This window comes from Hermetia illucens, chromosome 4, assembly GCF_905115235.1.
Source record: "Hermetia illucens chromosome 4, iHerIll2.2.curated.20191125, whole genome shotgun sequence".
NCBI lineage: Eukaryota > Metazoa > Arthropoda > Insecta > Diptera > Stratiomyidae > Hermetia > Hermetia illucens.
In genome coordinates, this window is record NC_051852.1 from 84,518,035 (window position 1) to 84,530,183 (window position 12,149).

Sequence of the window (12,149 nt, forward strand, 5' to 3'; positions counted from 1 at the left end):
TGACATTCTGGGCGCAACTTCTATGAAGTCCGACCATTTGGCATATCTCGAGTGCATTTTTCAATGTCTAATTTCTAGGCTATTCCATCGCTCCTGATGGCATACAACCCGACCCAAGAAAGTTGCAAGCGATTGTGAGCTTTCCGCTGCGAAAGACAATTAAAGACCTTCGAAGGTTCGTGGGTATGATAAACTTCTACCGTTGTATCGCATCTAAAGTCGCTCACCATCCGGCTTTACATCCCGCCATCCTGTCTCGTCCTAACACCAATAAATTGTAGAAGGTTGTGTGGTCTCCAGAAACCGCCCAAGCGTTTGAAACAACCAGGCAAAAACTGGTAGACGCTGAAATTTTGTCATTGCCTCAGGAAGACGCACCCCTAGCAGTGTACGTCCATGTCTCTTCACCAGACGGTGAACCAAAGCTGGCAACCTTTGGGTTTTTTTTCTCAAAGCAAGTGAATTTCGCTCGAAGGAATTACAGCACCTATGATCGTGAATTACTAACCGCATATCTGAACACCAAGTAATTCCATTTTTCCCTTGAAGGCAAACCATTTACTGTGTTCACGGACCATAAGCCTCTAACTTTTGCCACACATCGGACATTCAACATGTGTCCGGTGAAGACAGCATCCCATCCGCAGTCAATTTTTCGACTATCGATGTGTCACAGAAGGATAGCACAGTTCTTCAGAAGCTGTGGTCGGATTCCAAATACAAGTTCAAGGGGTTCCCCATCTTCGACCAACCAGGCCTTATATTTCGACCACTTTCCGTAAGGAAGTGTTTCGCACGATCTTCCGCACCGCGGCATTAAGACAACGAACCGACTAGTCTCCAGCAAATATTTTTAGCTGGCCATGAAATCCATGCCAAAAGTGGAAGGTCACTAGACATGCTAAGAAGGAATTAGGTGTATTCTCTAAGTTAACAAAACGCTTCCACACCATACAGCTCGACATTGTAGGCCCTTTGCAAGACTTTCATCGCAAAAAATATTGCCTCAAGATCATTAATCGGTTTACGCGGTGGCCCGAGGCAACACTAGAGCACAGTCATGCACTGAGAGACTCTGTCGAGAGTGGATTCCGCCCTTTGGTGATCCCGCCGAAATCACCACAGACCAGGAATGCAATTCGAATCTACTCTCTTCTCATAGCTCGGATCCGCAATCCAATGGGATACGAGAACGTTGGCATCAGACGCTGAAAGCAGCCATTTTGCAGTGTGACGAGCCGTACGGGCGCCAGGTCTGCCTTTCGTTCTGCTTGATCTCCGTACAGCCATCCGCGAAGAGTTTGCTGAGAGTCCTGGTGAGCTAGTGTACAGGGAGAACCTTCGACTCAACGGCGACCTGGTTCTCTATAAGAGAGCGGTCCACATCCCTAGGAAGGTTGAAGTCTGCAGGACTTATGCGACTCGGACTCGGAGGCCACTGCAGCCACCATATGAGGATCCCTATAAGGTCCTCGTCGGTGGCAAGCCCAACACGGCTTCCTTAGACAGTTAGAAACACGGCGTCCTTAGACAGTTAGAAATCTTTTTCCTGGAGCCAGACGGCACGAAAAAGCCTAAACTTCGCGTACGTTTTGATGTCTGTCAGTCGACCCGACCGAATAGGCAGCCCTGGTTTCTCGTCCCGAAACCCCTCAGTTTCGGCTGAGGGCAGAGTGCTGTGGCCAGGACATCGAAAACGAATACGTTCTCTATGAGACCATCGCACCTCGATGTCCGCCGTTGATTGCTGCCTTGCAAATCAAGCCGCCGATAAGACATCGTAAGAAACACACTGGCCCGCCTCACGATAATTGATGGCGATTTCATGACTATACCAACCACTACGAATGCAGAAGAATTGTGAAATCAAGTTAAAAACATAATCCACAAAGCGGCATATGCAGCCCTCGGGGTCATAAAGCCAAGTACGCGTTTCACCAAACGAGATACTTGATTTTGAAATGACGATGTCCAAATGAAGGTCCGTGAAAAGAAACACTTCTACCATAAGTTTCTCGAGGATGCTTGCTGCCGATTGGACAGGCCGTTCATTAGAGTATTCTTTAGATTTATGTCTAGTTCCACTTGGATGGTGCTAGTCATGAATGTTGGTATATTTATAGCTTATTGCTAAGGTACTCGGGGGAAGTGGTAGCGCCTTCCTCTTGTAGGACTTCACCACAAGTCTAACGACTAATTCCGTCGGTTGCGGGTGTCGTTTTCTGGGAAGTAGTCCAATGCCAGGACTGCCTATTAAGTTATCCCACCGGCTTTCAAAGAAACTTGGGCAGTCACAAGGTCTCCAGTCAGGAACTATGAAAGACGTATATATTGTAAATTGGGTTTAATAATAATAAAAGATAATAGTAGAAAAAAAAGTATCCAAAATTACCTACGTCTAGGGTTCTTGAGCCCAATGTTATCCTCCTTCCTTTCCATCGCTATGGCTTTAGGAAGGTAGATTGCCACCATGTGTGCCCCTAGTATATCATTTCCAGCACATGTCGACAGTTCTGCTTTTTAGAGCCTGGCAATTGAGGGAATGAGGTCCTAAGTCAATCCGCCGTCATTGAAACGTATATCGGTGAACACGGGCTCTGGACTCATCTTGCACATTTGCATGACACCAAGATCTTCGATGATTTCCTACTCCGCACAATTTTACTACTAAAGCCAGTTAGATATTATTTATCGCGGAGAATCGTCCAGAACGAACCTTTGTTTCCAAATTTTCTGCATACTTTCTGAGAATGGTTATGTGTGAAAAAAGGTTTAAGGCAGGAAGCGGACACGGCTTATAATCTTCCCATTGATACTGAGGGTTTGAAGTGTTTTCCTCAGCGAACGACGGCATTAAAGTCTCCATATGGCGACTGCAAAGACTATTTTGAGACGTCATTCTTTGGCAGTATCCGCAGTCCAAGTTCCTGAGAGTGGAAACAAGATCAGACTCAGTTTATTGTCTTTTGGGGGTATGAAGTGCAGACAGCGCTTTTCTCAGCGAATGAACCAGCTCTAAAGAATCCAACAACGTGTCTTTCGAAACCTAGGAATTTGCTGAGCTCTGCAAAACGATAGAGTCGAACTGTTTGCTAGAAACATTGCTTCAGGTCATAATAATCGTTGAGCCATATTTTAAACCCTTGCGATTATTACGTCGGGTCGATTTTGTTTGAGGTGAGTTATATGAAAATGTTTTGTAATCTCTGCAAAGGAACTTATTTCCCTAGCTAGATCTAAGATTGAAAATATCCGCCAGTTTTTAAATTTTGCAAGATATCATAGATGAGCGAGTGTGTGAAAAGGTTTGGAATGTTCTGAGCATTTATTCTGCGATAGTATTCGTAAGGTTTCCACTATCCATTTTGTTTCCAAAGGGGTGTGTTGTGTAAAGTTTTGAACCAGCAACAATCAAATGGACGGCTAATACCTTGTTAGAGCAAAAGCTTAAATTTTTTCCCACCACAACTATCTTTCAGGTATTAAAGGACGCTTTTTTTAAGGAAATGTATGAACCTCATCAAAAGAATTAACCGAATTTTATACCTTCCTTGTCGATTTCGAAGTAGTCATGTTGCCAGAAGCTGTCCGAAGGTATCCGTGCCAGTACTTATCAGAAAACAACATTTGTTCGAACTAAAGCATTACATTACTTGGCGAAGTCCTCCAGAAATCCATCGCCAGAAGCTTTAAGTTTTTGCCATTTGTCTAAAGGTTTCCATGGCTTACCTACGAATTAAACAAGATTTGCGGCTAGTGCACTTGGCCTGTCAATTCTACCAAGGAGTTGATAGTGTACATTAATATCGCCTGAATGCTCACAGGTAGTCTCTACAACCATAAAATCATGAGTAACTCCCCACCAGTTTTATCGCCAACTAAGTCGCCTCTGTTGTTTCATCTCTATCAATATAAATGATGATTGTCAATCGCTCAAGAATAAGATTATCAAGAAGTGAACCAACTTTATTGATGGTTTCGATCAATTTGTACATTTAGGAAGAATTTTTTTTGCCGACAGCAAACCAAAACCAAAGTGACCGCCAGTTTTACTTGAGCGTTCCAAACTCTCACCAACTCATGTCTACCCCATATCATCAATTAAAAACTTCGGCGGCTTACGGGCCAGCTACTAATGGACATTTTGTTTACAAAGAAAGGGTCCTCCTAGAACTACTTTGTGCCGAATAATGGAGGGAGAGTGCAAGCTTCTTGGGAAGCCGTAGAGGAGCTGAAGCATAATGCTAGGAATCGGCAGAGAATGTTGTGTATTTTTGTTATAAAAGCTCACCTAGTACTAATGGATAAATATGTTTAAATAATATGCACATTCCCAGACCAAGCCTATAGCCGAAGAAAGTGGCGAATCCAATTTTAACAAGCCAACTTCGTTACCAAACGGGGCAAAAGCTAGAGAACAAGAAGTTTGAAGCCTGAACCAGCAAATTCGCAGCTGTGAAAACAATGGGCAGAGTCCTAACCCATCAGTGGTAGACATTTGCTGATTACCATATAGTCATACCAAACGGATGGACAGAGAATTAAAAGAGTAGAAACCCTGAAACTAAATAAACTTAGAATGGGAACAGTGATGGATCTAATAGCCAGGCTTTGTTCTTGGCGGAAATATCAGTATACGGCGTGAATCTAGCAGCAGGAACACACCACCAAGGGAATAAAAACAATGGAGAAGAGTTGGGCCAACTGCGCCTAGAAGATTACCTCCTTTGTCTAACGACTAGGAAGGTAATTCTAACTTAATGAGTTACCTGGATATGACAACATTTTCTCGATTTGTTTTCAACGCCTTAGTAACTGTTTATTTAAAAGCCTAGTGAGTACATATTGTAGGAAACTTGTAATAAAATGTTTGAGAAATTTTTTTTTTTTCACAGAATATAGTTACTATCGTATCAAGCGAAAGAATCGGTTAGTACTTTTCGAAACTGGGTGAAATATAGGGGAGTGAGGGGTCGAAATGTGTGCCCCGAAAAGTGTAACAGATCTCGTTCTCAGAACCTATCCAACCGAAAAATCTGAAAAAATCAAGGTGGTGCAGCTGTACGAAATCTAGGCCTCAAAATACATCCCATTCCGATATCTGGTCAAATAAAGTTAATAATGGCATATTACCATATTTTAGAAATTTACCTGAAAACCTCCTAAAGTTCATCGTGGCAGTACAAAATTTGGTACCATGATAAGCAAGGATATAGTACACAAGTGTGTTTTTGAAAAAAATCCAACTATTATTAACAAAATTATAGAAAGTCAAAGTTGCGTATTTCATGTGAATCTATCGCAATCTAAGAAGTGTACAGATGACGTCATGATCATATAAAGTGAGCTCATATAAACGGCGGAGTTGTATATATGAGGGAATATTTTGAATTTTTAGTTTTGTATGCGTGGAAAAATGTGCATAGGAAATTTCTCACATAAGATGAAACAAAACCTTTATAGCGGAAATGTCCAGCTTCCAGTATTCCAACTTGTTTTTATCTTCCTCGATATGGTACAGACAGGCAGCCTTTACTGTCTGACGTTGGCTGCGGTAAGAAAGTAAAAAAGAATTCCACTCCTTATGGTATTCACAGAGGATCCAACTTGCATGAAAGTGTTAATTTGCTAAGTTTGTCGGCTTGCTCATTTGAAGCTATGTGAAAAGTGTTGCTGTGAGCCGGCAACGTGAAGACAACAATGTCAAAACTTTCTACAACTTCATTATTCTTGTATATCCTCCTAATTGGAATTTTAGTGATGAAGCCTTGACTAAGACTGTTCTTATGGTATAGTCCACTGCAGTTGCCCCGTTTTCCAAGTGTCTAAGGAAGTCTAGGATGTTGCTTTCTATAGAGCTAGGCTGCCCAGCTAGGTGCGCATTCTATGATGTATTTAATATGGTAGTCGAGGAAGATGAAGTCTAATAAAACATGCAGAGCCTCTGTAAGGCATAAGCAACTCTCTTTCTCTGGTGAGCTTTGTCGTATCATATTCTTTTTTAGTAGTTACATGCTGCCACACAATAGAACCACTGACGAGAATGCAACACACAGGGCTTAACGTGTTTTCAGACCCAGAGCAAATAAAGGGATAACAGCGAGTCTGTGTAGCTTTTACCTCGGCCTAGATTTTCTACAAAATCCCCAAACTCCGCACAAATTTTTGTCTTTACGACCACGACTAGAGAATAAAAGAAAGGTTGGTCGGCTGTCTCCTAGTCCTTAGCATAGGCACTATCTGACGCGGTGACGCAGTTCCGTATTCCTTAGACAGAAACTTAGCAAAAATTTAACGAAGGGCCCTTCATGGGAGTCTTAATTACCTTCTTATAGATTTTAAGGAGCCCTTGCAGAGCTGGCAGCATTTTTACTTGAAGTGGATATTCAAGTTTTTTTTTACTCATTTCTCGGAGGTCAGAAAGGTTTTTATTTCACCATAGTGATAGGATATTCTTGTTGTATTTTTTGAGGCTGCAATCAGTCTTTATAGCTTTCCTGGAGTATCAATATTATTGGTTGTTCTCGACAAATAAGAATTAAAGAAATTTCAATTCTCCTATGAGATCTACATTGCAGAGTATCTAGCTGCAATCCGAAAAATCTTGTTGTACACTCTGCAGTTTTCAGGGCGCGGGGGAAGGGGGAAGTAACACGTAAGACTTCCTTCCAGTCATCACATTTCTGAACATTTGGAAAGATAAAAGCTGAGATTCCATCTATATTACTATTTGGAAGTTTAGTAGTATCAGGTTGTCCACAAAGTTTTCGCACAAATATTAATGTGACAATTAAAAAGCAATTAGCAGACAAACCAAAACAGCAGGTACAACATGTGATATCCCAATGGAAAGGTCAGAGTCCTAACTATAAAATGCATGGTAAATTATCCTTGAAGGATCAGTGTTGTGAAGGATATTCAAGGATAAACATGGAATTCGACAAAGTACATTTTCGTCATTGCATTTTGTACGAGTTTCAAATGGGGACGAAGGTGCCCAAGGCGATTGAAAATTTGTCGAAGGTATTCGGTGAAGGAAAGGTAAAGCGCAGGACAGTTTACGATTGGTTCGAAAAATTCTACAGCGGAGACCTGACACTTGAAGATGAACCTCGCTCAGGAAGACCCTATACGATTGACGACGATATCCTGCGCAACAAACTGGAAGCGAATCCTTTTCTTTCGACACGTGTGCTTGCAGAGGATCTCGGTGTATCAAAATCAGGAGTAGCAGTAGCCATTACGCGTCTTGGATATGTTTTGAAGAGCACAAAGTGGGTACCGCACGAACTGACTGAGCGAAATCTGGCCGATAGAGTGAGAATTTGCTCCGCTAACCTTTTACGGAACGAAAACGACCCTTTTTTGAATCGATTGGTAACTGGCGATGAGAAATGGATTGTGTACGAAAACGTAGCGAAGAAACGAGCCTACACTCATCGAGATCAACCGGGTCCATCGGTAGCAAAGCCGTCTATTCATCAGCAGAAGCGAATGCTCAGTATATGGTGGGACGTTCGTGGCCCCATACACTACGAGCTTTTGGGACCAAACGAGACCATTACCGCCGATAAGTACTGCGAGCAGCTCGACAGATTAAACACCCAGCTACGTTCGAAACGACCAGCATTGGTCAACAGGCGAAATATTGTCTTTCATCATGATAACGCCCGGCCGCATACATCTTTAACTACTCAGCGAAAATTGAGTGAGCTTGGCTGGGAAGTTTTGAGTCATCCTGCGTATAGTCCCGACCTTGCTCCTTCTGATTACCATTTGTTCAGGTCCCTCCAACATTTTCTGGATGGTAAAAAAATGACTTCTGAAGCTGACCTCCAAAGTGCACTTCGCACGTACTTTGAGGGGAAGGGGGAAGAGTTTTATAGAGGGGGGATTTTGAAGTTGCCCGATAGATGGAGGGAAGTCGTATCTAATGGAGGCAATTATATATTAGATTAAATAATTAAAGGTTTTTATAAACTTATCTGCTGAATTCTGTCTTTGATTTGTGCGAAAACTTTGTGGACAACCTGATAATAATAAAATTAAAAGATGAGTCTTCTTTTAACTGTATTATTGCTACTTCTCCGTTCATCAGGGCAGTGTAGTTGCAATTGTGAAACGGATTTGCCAGGAGCAAAAAAGAAGCAGGAGCACAGCGGAGGCATAGAAGGAAAGCTACAATTAACACCACCCAAAGCGGTAACGTAGAACGAACAGTTAAAAACTGAAGAGCCCTGCGAAGTAATACCAAAACGGTACTCCCGTGGGGAGATTGTGGAGAAAATATGAGAGGTTTTAGTCTTTCCGGCATGCGTGTCCTAGATTTCAGATGTGTCCGCGTGAATTTCCCCTAGCCTAAAAAAAGATAGGCAGTGAACCGACTTTAATAAAGTTTTGTTTTACCCAAAGCCTTGAAAACTAAGTATATACCATAATAATAATCGTTGGCTCAACAGAGAGTTAGAGCACTACATTCAAAACCGTAACGGTACACTACAGTACACTGTAGGAGGCAATGTGGTCAGCATTGCGCTCGCCCGAGATTATTACCTTGATTTGACTCAGGTACTCATTCACAGCTGAGTCGACAGGTATCCGACGTCAAATTACGATACAAATCCCACTGCCACCAGTGAGATTTGAACCGCGACCTTCCGTACGACAGCCTAGTGCTCTAACCACTCAGCTATCCGGACACAGTATATACCATAGCCGCGGAAAAATTATTAGATTAAATTGGGAATTCTTTTTTGCCTTTTAAGAGGTCATGAGCAAGAGTAAGAGCAAAGAGTGAAAGAACCACAACTACATCATACCCTATACCCCATACCCTATCATATTCTTTTCAAAATATTCGCTGAATATGAGGAGATATTCAATTGTATAACCAGAGAACATGGTCAGGGAATGTATCCTGCTTAAGATCATTTGTAAAGTTGCACGTAGTAGTGTTTCCTATTCACGACTTAGTGAAGTATGGGTCATCCACACAGTCAGATTGTGCTTCAGTTGCACTATGATCACACTTAATGCTGTGCAAGTGATAAGCTTACAGCAGCGAGACAAACACAAGACGAACACAGCCACCCATGACGGCTGGGATTCGAATCTAGAATAGCGAAATTGAGAAACTGACGCTCTACCCCTCAGCAATCGCGCCGTCAAAATTGTACGTTGTACTTATTAATGTCGAAATGCAACCGCTTTCCAAAAAACAATTTTTGGATTTAGAGTGGACGTTACATACATGGCAGCTGCATCACCATGAAAAGTCGCTAGATATGTTATAGAGTACCATACCAACAATGACCAACAAACAGTCTGTTCATTGGTGCTCGGTTGGACCTTCGAGGGCTTTATACGTAATATCCTTGCGACTGATATATTATAGGGCGTTATTACCGGAAAGAACCGTTCAAATTACTCAGCAAGTTATGAAAGCATACGCTACCACTATACCCAGTAGGCAACTCAACTATTAATGGAATAGCGAAATTGCACTCGTTTGGGGTGAATACTTTTTTACAAGGAAAGGATAAAATAAACCCTACGCAGCGTCACCCAAAAAAATATAATAATTTTCTCTGCCTAACAAACTAGCATCATATTACCATTCTGTCTGCTGTAGACAGCTAGACGCACTTGCCTGTAATATTAGGCAATAAATTGAACGGAGCTATGGAAAGCCTGGCACCATTTTACACAGTTCCCCACAGGACTTCATCTACTGAATTGGAAAAGTCTGAATTTGAAGTGGAAAATTCTGAAATTGACTTGGATAAGTCTGAAGTTAGTTTGGAAATGTCTAAAGTTGGTTTAGAAAATGTTGAATCCGTTTCGAAAATTCTGAATCAGATTTGCATTACATGTTTGCCTGTCTGTCTGTGACACGCATTTTTCTCGGAAACGGTTATAATGATTGACACCAAATTTTGTGGAAAGGTGGGAACTGTGAGCGCTCACACACACGATGAGGTGGAATTTTTATTACATGCAAAAGGGAGGTGTACATTTTTTTTTACCAAAGAAATTTATATGAGGTATCAAATGAAAGGTATCGGTTGGTTAATACTTTCCGAAGCCGGTGTTAGTTTTGACATTTGATGGAAAGGGGTGGAGTGGGGTCGAAAGTGATCATTTTTTTCACGAACCCATCCTCAGAAACTACTCAAACGAAAAATTTTAAGAAAATTAAGAAGCTACCACTATATGGTGCCTAGGCTCCGAGATACCCTCCATGCCGATATTAGTTCAAATAAAATTAATAATAGTATATTACTATAATTTTTAGCATTTCACTACAAAACCACCCTTAAGTTCATCCTAGAACCACAAACCATGTTGGCTATAGTATAGAGCATGATCCTACCAAGTGGTTGGTGGAAATCGCACTATTACTGGCAAAGTTATAATAGGCCAAAGTTGTCACTTGTGTGCAAATTCAAGACTATGAATCTCGGTATCGCGCGAAAGTGGATAATTTCACATATATAATACATGCTAGGTTCTAAGGGGACAATTTTCCGCTCAAATGGTTTTATAAAAGAATTACACAAAACCTTTTATGCCATCCATTGGAACTTTGCGTGCATGACAGTTCCCAGTGTACATAGTCAAAAATTCAATTGCGCACTATTTTTAAGGTTTTGTGTTTACACAAAATCGGTTTACTGTCCGTCTGTCTGTCTCTCCGTCACACGCATTTTTCTCGGAGACGGTTATAGCGATTGAGACCAAATTTGGTAGTAAGGTGGGAACTGTGAACGCTCACGCATACAGTGAATTACATCCTTTTACGTCGAATTTAAGGGGGGGTCCCCATACATGCAAAAGGGGCGTGTGAAATTTTTTTTCATCAAATATAGTCATGTGGGGCATCAAATTAAAGGCCTCGATTAGTACTTTTCAAAGCCGGTCTTAGTTTTGACATTCGTTGGAAGGGTGGGGAGCGTGGGGGGTTGAAAGTGATCACTTCTTTAAGGGGGCCATTCTCAGAAACTACCAAACCGAAAAATCTGAAAAAAATCAGGAGGCTGCCGCTATATGGTGCCTGGGCTCCGAAATACCTTCCATGCCGATATCTGTTTAAATAAAGTTAATAATAGTATATTACTACAATTTTTTGTAATTGGTTAGAAACCCCCCTTAAGTTCATCCTAGTACCATGAAATTTTGTAGTGATATAGGCTATAATATAGAGCATGATCTTACCAAGTTTGGTGGAAATCGCACCCTTACTAACAAAGTTATAATACCTCAAATTTGTTGCTGCTTTGAAAATTGAAGACTTCATAGTCAATATCACCCGAAAGTGGATACTCTCACATAATATATGGATAGATTACGTGCTACGTATTAAGAAATACACAAAACTTTTCGTACCTGAAGCGTCCAGCTTCCGGTTTCCCGACTTGTTTAAAGAATTATTTACGCAAATAATTTAATCTGGAAAGAACTGTATTGATAATAGTTAACTTCATACGCTTCACACTGGGAGGTAGTAGGTAGGTAGGACTGGGGAGAAGGGGGAATTTCAGTTTTTAACTCGAATGGTAATTATTTTGGTTAATTATGACGTCAACGTCTCCCTCGAAAGTAAGTCCTGTCTCACTTTAATTTTGCACATTTTCACCGCACACTCACCCATTTTACAATTTACGTAAAAACTAAAATCTGCTTGTGAAAGTATTAATTCAGACCGTTTGTTTGATACCCCAGACGGATACACTAGGAAAAAAAAATTACTTTCCCCTCTGAATGTATGGGGAGCCCCCTCTGAACTCCACGTAAATTCACGTCACTCACTGTATGCATGGCGTATGTTCACTAAGTTTCGTTTGAATTGAAGAAAAGTGCGTGTGACAGGTAGACAGACAGTCAATCGATTTTAATTTATTTTTTTAATAATACTGTATAATCTAAAAAGGTCCATAACCTACGTTGCCCTGTCTTCGATACATGCTTTTCAAGACAAGTATGAGTGTGTGCTAGGAACGGGAATAGGGGTTTTGGTGCAGATTTTTGCCCACGAGTCTGTGGATAATTTTGGTTTTTTTGATTTTTTTTTATTTTAAAACCACTTCGTCGTTTTATTTCCAGTAATGAATTCTTCCATCTTTCAAACAATTATTTTCCAAAATCCTTAA